Below are 11,636 nucleotides of genomic sequence, written 5' to 3'. Positions count from 1 at the left end.
TAGGCGATACCATTTATGACTATACTACTAGCATCAATTTGCTCGTATTATCAGCATAATTTCTTATTATTTCCCTCCTTATTATTTTATTTGTTGATCCCTTACTACTTACGGTTATATTATTAAGCGTCCATTTCGCTTATGATACAACCCTTTAATACTTATACTACTTATAGCTATACGATTGGCTATACACCTTTAGTTATATTATTAAGCGTCCATTCCGCTTTTGATACAATTTTTAATTATCCTTAGAATATTAGTATTACCTATAATTATACTACTAAGCGTTTACCTCGCTTATGATATAAATCTTTCATTGAGTTGTACTACTTATTCTTTTTTTTTCTACCTATACCAATCGGCGTTTATCCGCCTGTGATATACCTTTGTCATTGACTCATAGCACTATTATTTTACTTATAAGTTATTATATCAAGCGTTTAATTCGCTTGTAGCATGACTTTAATGTAATTCATACTACTTATTTACTTGTACTACTTACCCTTATATTGTTGAGCGTTTAATCCGCTTGCATTACAACTTTTTATTAACTTACTTATACTACTTGAAGTTGTCCGTCTACGATACGATTTTATTAGTTTATACCACTTATTTTACCGTTAATCCAACAATGAAGAATATAAGGTTCCAAATTTGAAACTTTGAAGTGTGAAATAAATATTTTAGTACGCCTATATACTTATACTACCTATATTTTGTTTTCACCAAGCCAATCACAGCAATATTCGCTGTAATCCATTTCATTAATCCATTTCTGAGCTACAGATTGTTCCAGGATTATTTTTTTATATTACTACTCTTCATTGATAACCTTAGATTATTATTATTATTAATATTCAAGGAACATATTAAAATATACGCTATTAATAACTTTTGAACCAGTTATTGTCAGTATTTATTTGTAATCTTTTTATTATTATATTTAGAATCAAAGAGGGAAAATATCTAGAAGACTTATCGTTGTTATGGAAAACAATTTTGGAATAAGGGTAGGTACTTAAGCGTTTACTCGCTTTAAGGAGCAAAAAGTGCTCTAAGTACATTAGAAATTTTGTTTTTATGCCGATGGTAAAGAAAAGGCGCCATAGGGCTGGACGCCGAAAAAAGGAAAGAATTGAATACCTCCAAAGATTACACCGAGAACAATTTGCAAGGTTTTTGGAAAATCTTAATAAACCTGAACAACATTCGGAGCGAAACATTAATCAGGTCCCTTCGACCTCAACTGAGGGCAAAGAGGTGCCCATAATTTCGTCACTTACCAACAGTAACTTTCCTCAACATACTCCTTCGGGAAGCGACGATACATCCGCTGAATCTGAGGATCCAGGAACAGGATCTTTACCTCAACCTATTACTGAGGAATCTGAAATTATCAATTTAACTTGCGATGAATCTGACAGAATTTATTGAGAAAATAGAGTTGATTCAGAATCCCCGACCTGATCCAATAATAAACTCATACTTCATGCAATTAGAGAGATTTGTTCGGGTAACCTTAATCGACAATGCCAATAACACCACTGTAACACACGAAATTCCAGAAGAATTGGAACCATCTACTGAAGAATAAAGTTATAATCATTTAATAGTTAATATTTCATTTACACCTCCCTAATTTTGGTTAAACTTACGAACTGACTCAAGCAATCAAAAGCGTTCACCCGCTTTAAGCGTGGACTAGAAGGGCGAACGTAAGGTTAGTTACTACTTGAGTTACACTATTTAATTATTTGGTTAGTACCAGTTATGTTTATTATTTTCCTTTGTCGTTATTGCCTAGATTTAATACATAGTAATAAATAATACTAGCATCATAGAGTCATAGACTATATTTTATTAATCAACAATTATACATTCATTGTTCGATTCTGAAAGATAACCTCGTCATCATTGTAAGTTGATCCAAACTCTCTCCATTCCCGGGTAAAGTCGGTGTATGCAGATTGACCCTCAATTAAAAGAGAGTATCTGATGTTAATTACCGAGGGCTAGGTTAGCACAGAAACCAGGTTAGCAACGTTCTCACCTCCCCGGACGTGACACCCCCCTAAAGTTTATTTAAAGCGTTTTTCGGCGGGGGTGCAGGTGGAGGGGTTTACCGAAGGCGAAGTCCCTCCACCTGCATTACTTGCCTCACGCGAATACTGTCGAATTATCGGTACGATTCCACATGGGTTCAAGGAGGTCTATTGTGACGTCCCGCGAAAATCCGGTTATCATTTTTCCTCCCAAATAGAACTTTAATGCGCCGAGTCACACGCGCGACGTCTCTCGGCATCGGCAATCGCAGCCGATACGCCATTTTGTCGGCCTGACTCCCACCCTGATCGCCTAGACAGTCATTCCAATCCGCAGAAGGGGAGGACCCGAAGGCCCCACCACCAACCGGCCGTACCGGGGAAGGAGGAAAACTCACGCCCCACCACCAAACGGCAGGCCGCCGAATCGAGGGACCTCAGTGCAGCATTACTTCCCGTCACTCTTAACTACGACTCCGGACGAGTCAGTTCCCTCCGAGTCTCGAACCTCTGCTTCTAATTTTAATTCGAACTTAGTCTACTTCTATATCTTGCCACTCTAAACTTAGTTTATTTTTATTGTCTCATTGAACTTAGTTTATTTCTATATCGTCCTATTCAAACTTAGTTTATTTCAATATCGTCTTATTCAGTTTTAGTTTATTTCTAGAAGTTATTCTACATTGTAATTGTAAACCTTTTATTATTAGAATATACCTTTTGTGTGTTAACTCAGCGTCTTATTAACGCATACCTTTCAACCAACCGATCCCTACGCGTAAACTAAACCATAAGTGTAATCGTAACTAGTGCAATCCCGACGAACCAACGCACAGTGTGGATAACTCTAGTGACGTTCCTTCTCCGACACGTTCTACGATCTCGACAGTGCGGTCCTCGCACGTGGACATTGTTAAACGTGATCCCTTACATAAGTGAACTGCCAGTGCGGTCCACGCACGCCAGTCTCGCTTACCCTCTGATACCCTCAATCCTATCAACAGCACTAACGATTAAAGAAGTAATTATCGAGAATCACTGGAACTAGATGTCGAAAACGAGACGAGGAGGAAAGAAGCACCGTGCGCGACGCCTGCTTCAAAACCTTTCCAAGTTTCCTTACGAAACACCAAGCGCCGATATTTCCTCATATTACGGTGTCGAACCTTGCTATATCGATCCTGAATACGAAGAACTATTTCAGACACGTGTACCGTCCGAAAGCATACAGCCGCGTTGCGATAATAATAATAATCTCGCTGTAGCGCGACCCGCAAACCGCGAGTGATTAGTAATTCCGCGTGCACCTACCGAGTGAGTATAATTAGGAACGTAAATAAGAGCAAAGGAGAAGAGGACACGTGGTCGACGAGGTTAACCCCGATCTCGCACAAAGTACGATATTCGCTGTGCCAAGACATCCCCGAGGACGACCCTCGACGAAACCATTACAATAGACTGGCGCAAGAAAGCAAGGTGCAGAGCTGGATCGAGAACAATCAGGAGCATTCTAGTAAGTAAAATTACTGTCGCAGCATGATTTCATTCCTACTAGAATTATATATATATTTGTCGTTTTAATACCAAAATATTATTTTTGTTATTCTTTTTACTCCATTTTAGTATTAGAATATTATTAACCGATTATTACAAAGTGAAGGGAACCATACTTGATTATTAACGAAATCATTTGTCTGAACTGGAAGTGAAAGGCAGAGCTAATTACTTGTATCATAACCAACCTAATGTAATTTTAATGGAACCGTGTCTGAAATCAAGGAGAAAGGAATGACAATTAGTCGCTAATGGAATTGTTTACCTAATTCAAAGGAGAAAGCTAGAGTTAATTACCTATCGTCACAATCAATTTAGTAGATTGTTAATAGAATTGTTTGTCGAAATCCATAAGCGAAAGGGATCATAGGAGAACATCGTGCAATGTGCCGTGGAATTATACGACAAAACGGTTCCACCCAGCTCGTGAACCCAGTTGTCGAATATCAACGTCGAACCGCAGTTGTCTCGTCCATGAAATACACCGCGTATCTGCTTGATTTCAGTCGAATCCTAATTTGCGAAAGGTGCCTCAATAATTTCAGCGAAATCCCTTACCCTGAGGGACAATATTTCACGCGTATTTCGAAACACGACTTGTACGTCGGATTTAACCGTCATGTCCCTACATGTGAATTGTGTCGCACGAATCTCGCAACATACGCCCCGTTTTACACTTGCGACAATTGCTCGGACAACTATCTCGAACTCATTGAACAACTACGGGATACCGGTGAGAGCATTTACGAACTACCTGACCCAACTGTGATTCGTTTTCAAGGTGATTACATGGGTAGGGCCTCACCCTCGACCGACCAGTAGACGCGTCTTCCTCGCGAATAACCTTGATCGTGGGTATCCCCGGGTAGAGTTTCGCGACTCCGCGACCCGTAATAGCGATCGTGTCCCGTCTACGGCCAGACTCGCCCTCTCGTGGCACTGACCCGGCGTGACAACTGTTACAATGGAATTATAGAGGCTTGAAAGCGAAATTACCCGAGCTACAACACATCGCTCAGTGATATGATATTATTTGTTTACAAGAAACGATTTTGAAGGTTGATAGTAGATTTAAAATACAAGGTTTTGATTTTATCAGAGGCACTTCTACCAGTATTAGGGATAGGGGTGTCGGAATTTTCATACGCAATACTTTGCACTATTCTTTATCTACGCCTATCGCAATTGCTCATTCATCTATAGAAACTTCGTTTGTTTCAGTTCAGTTAGATTCAGATCATTTGGTTATTATGAATGTATATCGACATCCAAACCCGTCAAACATCTTGCCAGATTATTTGATTATTCTCGTAGTTTTAAATTTTTGTTATTCTCGGCGATTTTAATGCACACCATCCACTCTGGTTTAGTGGCAGGAGTGACTTCATGGGAGACAGGATTGTTCAAGCGTTGGATTCTTTTGACTTGTGCTTATTAAATGACGGCGTGCCCACTCGCTTAGGATATGCCCATGAATCTTCTTCCGTTTTAGATCTTACGATGGCATCCACATCGATGGCCGCTTGTTCTCATGCTACAACGCTATCGGACAACATGGGTAGTGATTATTTCCCAATAGAGGTCGAAATTGGATGTAATGCTATTCCGATCAACCGCTTTGTACATAAGATCCATCTCTCGGAACAGGAGACGAGAACTTTTGCCAGGAAATTAGAGAGACAATGTGACATGTTGCCTCTAGAGTCTGCAGACGACGCACTTTCCTCATACGATCTCGCTTATACGAGGTGAGGCTATGGAATGCGCTAGCGGTGAGCCCTCTCGTCCCAGGACGAGGACGGTTCTCCCGCGCCGCAGGCCGGCCCCATGGTGGAACGATATTTGTTCTCGTGCGGTGCAACAACGCAAACAGGCATTGGAAGTCTAGAAGCATTGTCCGACGCTAGAAAATTACTCCGTTTATAGAAAGGTTAGAGCTAGTTGTCGTAAGACGTTATTTAAACAGAAATCTCGTGGGTGGAAAGAATTATGCTCGCAATTCAATAGCTTTACTCCATCTGCGGCAGTATGGAAACTTATTCGATCCTTTCAGCGAGCAGATGCCTCTAATTCTAACGTTTCCACTGACAGATTTTCTACATCGTTGAGGCTCGAAGCAATTTCCAAGCTTTGTCCTCCATATTGTGCCCTTCCAGATCCCATGCAGCTTTCGGAAATGGAAGTAGAGGACGGTCTTTCCCCCACACCAGTTCATTCATGGCTCGCGGATCCCATATCGCAAGAGGAATTAGATATAGCGATCCGCTCTTCCAGGAAATCCTCTTCACCAGGATTAGATCAAATCAGCCACTCCATCCTGACTGCCTTACCTTCCGAGTTTCGCGACTGTCTGTTGGGTCTCTTTAATCTGTTTTTGAAGGAGGGTATAGTTCCAGACTCCTGGCATTCGTCCCTTGTGGTGCTTCTTCCCAAACCCGCATCTAAAGGTTATCGCCCCATTTCTTTACTTTCATGCGTGTTGAAATTAATGGAAAAATGTGTATATAATAGCTTGAGATGGTTTACCGAATTTCACGACATTATTCCTTCGACTCAATTTGGTTTTCGTAATTTGCGTTCATGCAACGATAATTTGTTTACTTTAACTAATCATATTAGAATGAGTTTTATTAATAATTCATTCACAGCAGCGGTTTTTTGGACATAGTTGGCGCGTTTGACAATGTCATTCCTGATATTCTTATTAGCGATTGTTACGTCCCGGCTAGTCGCGGCTGCAAAGTTTGGAATGCAGGACTCGGACGTGTAGCACGGGACTAGATCACTGTTTCGGGTTACCGAATCTGAGGATTCTACCCGGGGATACTCGTGATCAGAGTGATTTCGCCAGGAGTGCAGTTCCCGCGGAAGGGTGGCAGGGTCGCTCTTTGTGAAAAAATTTCGGTTCAATAAAGGGTGGCCGATGGCGAATTTATTTGAATTTATTTCCCCCTAATTAAACCGATGATTTCGTTATAGCAACGCGTGCATCTATGGGCCGGTCGGTAGGTCGTTAATGATGCGGAACAATAGATACAAATTACATCAATTACACGGGGCCCGATGTTCAATTTATGAGTCTCAGTTTTCGCGTACGCGTTATGATAGATAGGTCCGATTCGTGAGGATTTGCATTGTTCGCATAACGCGGCTTGTGTTTCGACGTCTTTGTATCCGCGCGTGATCACGCAAAGTGCCATTGGGTTGTATTATAATGAATCAACTTCATTAGCTCATTAATGGACGACTGCAATACTGTTCTGATCTTTACTTTGAATGAGTTAATCACCTTCATTAACTTATCATTAGAGAGCTGTAGTAATATTCTGAATTTTACTTGGAGTGAGTCAACAACCCTATTAACTTATCATTAAAAGCTACAGTAATATTCTGACTTTTACTTTGAGTGAGTCAATTTATCATTAAGCAGGCCGAGGTAAGTTGATTCGTAATAGTATGATAACTTCACTTACCGAGGGGTTCTTGGTTACTCTCGATCCAGCGCTGTACCTTGATCTCTTGTGCCAGCCTATCGTAATGAGTTCGGCGAGGGTCCCCCTCGGGAATATCCTGGCACAGAGGGTACCGCAGGTTGCACGAAATGGGAACCAGTCTCGTTGCCCACGTGGCTTCGTTGCTTCCGTTCGTGAGTAGAATCACTCGGTGTGATACGACAGAGTTGCTGGTCACTCTCGGTTTCGTGAGTCGCGTTATGATCGAATTATTGATATTACTGTTAGTGTCACGGTCGCGTGGTCGGAAAAGTGCCTCGTATTCTGGGTCAATGTAGTGAGGCTCGATGCCGTAATACTGCGAGACGACGGTGTTCACTGATTCTAAGTTAGAAAATATATGAGCTAAACGTCTTGCACGGTGTTTCTTTCCTCCTCGTCTCGTTTTCGGCATTAGAACATCGTCATTTATGCAAAAGTTACTGTTAATCGTGCGCGCCTCAGTTAGAGCGTATCTTGTGATGAGAGTGTTGCGGAAAGGGGTGCGTTACCGAGTAACCGCCCCGTGCGTTGTTCGCACTGTAAGACTGTCGGTTCGGTGGAAAGGAGACCAACGTGCGTTGTCCGCACTGTAGGCTCGTTAATTGGTTGCACACACACACACACACACACAATGACCGAACTGAGGTAAGCCTGCGTAAAATTTATAGTCGCTGAATTATGATCAAATCGGCTTGGTAGTCAAAAAATAAAAATAAAACGTAAATTCAAGCACACAAAATACATATATTCTAATAAAATGAATTGGTGGAAATACAATTGTTCTTACAAAATTTAAGTTAACTACTACGGTTATTAATGCTAACGTTTAAATCTAAGATAACTCTGAAATACGAGGATTGAAAAATATTCTAAGTCGAAATACGAAGATTGGAAAATATTCTAAGTTGAAATACGAAGGAACGAAAAAGTTCTAAGTTCGAATTGGAGATTGAAATAGAAAAAGGCTAACCGTGGCCCTTGAGTGTCGAGTGAACCTCTTGGTTCCGAGTCGCGAGTCGAACTGAACTTTTCTGGTCCTGCAATGATGTCCTTTGTTTTCGGCGGCTCGGTGCTGCGGCGGTTCGGTAGTGGGGGTCCCCTCTCTCGTGAGAGTGGGTTGGAGAGTGGGACGTCCCTCGTGGAAGTAGGAGTACCGACAAAATGGCGGTTCCGAAGTGCGTCTTATGCGCGTCGTTCGGACCGTTGAGAAAAAGGAGAAGGTTCGATTTTTACCGGGACGTGACAAAAGCGGCTCTCACAGGTTTGCATTATTTTACTCATTATCATTTAGCGGAACGTTACCCATGGTATTATCATAAGCAACTGAATAGACAAACTATTGTATTATTAAACAGGCTGCGTAGCAACCATTATAATTTAAAGTATAGTTTATTTCGTAAAAATATAGTTTCGTCTGGGGGCTGCACGTGCAGTAATCCACGTCAGGATATGAACCATGTGATTTTGTATTGTCCGTTATATCGAGATAGAGCTTTGTTTTTGATTACTTTTATTCAGTCTCAGTATCATCGTTTTTTTAATGACATAACTCCTTTGCTCCATGATCCACCTGCCAAGTTATGGCGGTTTTTAGTTGCATTTTTCAAATCTGTCCAACTGTTTCCTTAATCCTCCCCTTCTTATTCCGCGCGCAATCAATCCAACAACTGTACGTTGGACAACCTGACCGGGTCCGAGTCACTGCGCAATTTTGCTGTTGGCCATATCGAACCTGAAAGGGATCGGGTGCCATGGAACACTAAGAAGAAGAAGAAGATCAGCTGTCGTGACAGCAAGACGCGACACGAACCGCTCTGAGATATTATCTGAATTGCTACGCATATTTATCTAGCTCTTAGCATTATAATAAAGTTATGTTTCTTTACAAACGCGAGTGTTATTTCCGCGAGCGCGCGAGTGATAGTGAATGAGTGAGAGGAAGCGTGTGACGAGCGAAGACTGCCCGGACACGTAACAATACAATATGTATGCTAATTTCAATATTTATTACGTGACTTTCTTTGACTCGGGAATTACGCGTTCTTCTTTTGGAGTGAAAAAGGTGTAGTAGAAATGATGAGTACATAAAATAGGTATTGAAAAACAGAAATCTTTATTATTTATTTTGCATGCAATATTTACTGATCAGAAGGCACTGTATTAGTACATCAGAAGGCACTGTATGAGTCCGGATGATATTCATCGTAAAAACATGAGAAACAGTACGTCGTGAAGCATCGTATCTCCCTTCGCTTTAACAAAGGATATACGAATCGACCATAAATCTCTCTTTCTCTCACTCCCTTTGAAAGAAGAAAAGAATAGACTGGCCGCCCGGAATAGAACATTCGAGAAGTGCGTCGACTACTCGCCGTTGAAATATTTTCGAGAACCGTCTTTATTCCCGAGTCGAAGAAAGTCACGTAATAAATATTGAAATTAGCATATATATTGTATATATAAAGAGACATAATGGAACATTATTAATAATAGAAAAAATATAATATTAATAATAGCAATAATATATTAATAATAATAGAAAACAACATTAAATAATAGGAAACAAATTAAATAATAATAGAAAAAAATAAGAGCCTGACAGCGAGATTCAAACCAGCGATCTCGCGCTTGCGAAGCTGGCGCGCTGTCTGCTACGCCACGCATTCGGCTGAAAACTTGGTGCGCTGCACAGGTACTAGAAGATACACATCAATTTGCAATTTATTGAAAATCAAAACGCTTGAGAGACGCATCGAGTGGCTTGTTCCATAAACTTCTTTTGTCAAGTACTACACGTATGTAAAGTTTCATCCACATCGGTGAGACGAACGTCGTTGCCTTCTCCTTGTAAGATATCTAGATATATCGCTAGCGCCTCTCGCGGCACAAGTATCAACTAGAGAGACACAATCGATGACGACATTTCTTAATGTAAAATTTCGAGAATCGAGATTTCGACTTTGCGTCGCAATATCTCTGCTTGTAGGGCACGTAAGCCAAAACTAAAAACACTATTCTTATGTAAATCATACCCAAGCTATCGATTGAGCCTACTTAAAACTTGATCAATTCAGCCATTACTGAGATCCGATAATCTAAGTGTCTCTGAAAACGTCGCGTCGCGTAAAGATACTGTTACGTCCCGGCCCGTCTCGTTTTTCTTTCGAGGAAATAACGGATATGGCAGGGGCTGGCCGTTATTACCGGATTTTTACGCCCGATGGATACCTCACGACCTAGGATTGTCTTTCTGGTTGGTCACGCGAAATCGGGAATTCGGTGTGGCGGTGCAGTGAAATTGCGATTATGGTGTAATTACGACTAGTTATTATATTACGAAGCTCGTTAGTAGTGCGCCCGAGCAAGAAATGTGTTAATGTATCTGAACATATGTCACACGATCCTTCGCGAATTTTCTTATAAAAACCCAACAATTTGGAACACCCGGCGCATTCAAGGTATGGAGGGGCGCAATTTGGGTTTAACAATATACAATGTCGGCTAACAAAATTAAAATCTGTGAAGTTTAATACGGTATCCGATGCAATACAATCGCTGCAAGAAATAGTTCTCTTTTCTTTCAATTCAAAATAATATTCCTGCAAACACCAAGACTCGTAACGGAGGGTATTTACAATCGAACTTCGTTCGAATTGATTCATTGGGGAATTATTACCGATGTGCCCACCGTACGATCCGGCTGCACGATTTGACCTGACTGGGATTCGTTAGCAGATAGCGGTAAAGGAGTCCTGCTACACTCGTAACATTCGTGAGCTGATCGAGTGACGCTAAGTGCACAATTGCAATTTCCACAGATAATATTGCAAGGAAAGGTGCGAATGCTCAATAAATTATTATAAATGAAATAATAAATCTCGTGTTCTCCACTATTAACTATGCAAAGAGCACACAAATAATTACGATTCAAAATATCGCGGTAAGCGTAAACTTCCCGGCAATAAATACCGCTCAATAGTTGGGTTAAAGGTCGTATTGTAATATAATCCATAACTTATCATCATCATTCTGATTTGTAAATGTCAATACAATGTAGTAAGCAACAATCTTTTAAATTCGTCTTTATTCTATTCGATCCACAAAATATATGTGTTTGAATATTTTCGCTTTTCGACTTCTCAATCTCGTTACTTTTAAACTGTAAAAGTGAAAAAAAAGGAAACTCAGGGTGAAAGTGACCCTTTTGATACCCGAGACTTTCCAGACCCGCCGGAGGTCATAAACGTTCCAACTCGTAAACCTCCACGACCCTTGCAGATAAAGGGTCGAACCCTTACGCAGGTACCAATTTTCTGTTAGCTTTCCAACGTTGAAGCAAAATAGTCACTACGAAATATTCGTGTTGAATAAAACTATTTTATAATTTTATCAAATTGAACTATTATTTACTCTTTATTTTAAATATTTAACTTCCTTAACATAATTTAAATCAAAATGATTATTATCAACTTAACTTTAAATCTGTAATCAATGCTATCAAAATAATTTACCTTCATAAAATAATTTTATTAACATTAAAATG

This window comes from Ooceraea biroi, chromosome 11 (genome assembly GCF_003672135.1).
Source record: "Ooceraea biroi isolate clonal line C1 chromosome 11, Obir_v5.4, whole genome shotgun sequence".
NCBI lineage: Eukaryota > Metazoa > Arthropoda > Insecta > Hymenoptera > Formicidae > Ooceraea > Ooceraea biroi.
This window is presented reverse-complemented; position numbering follows the sequence as displayed.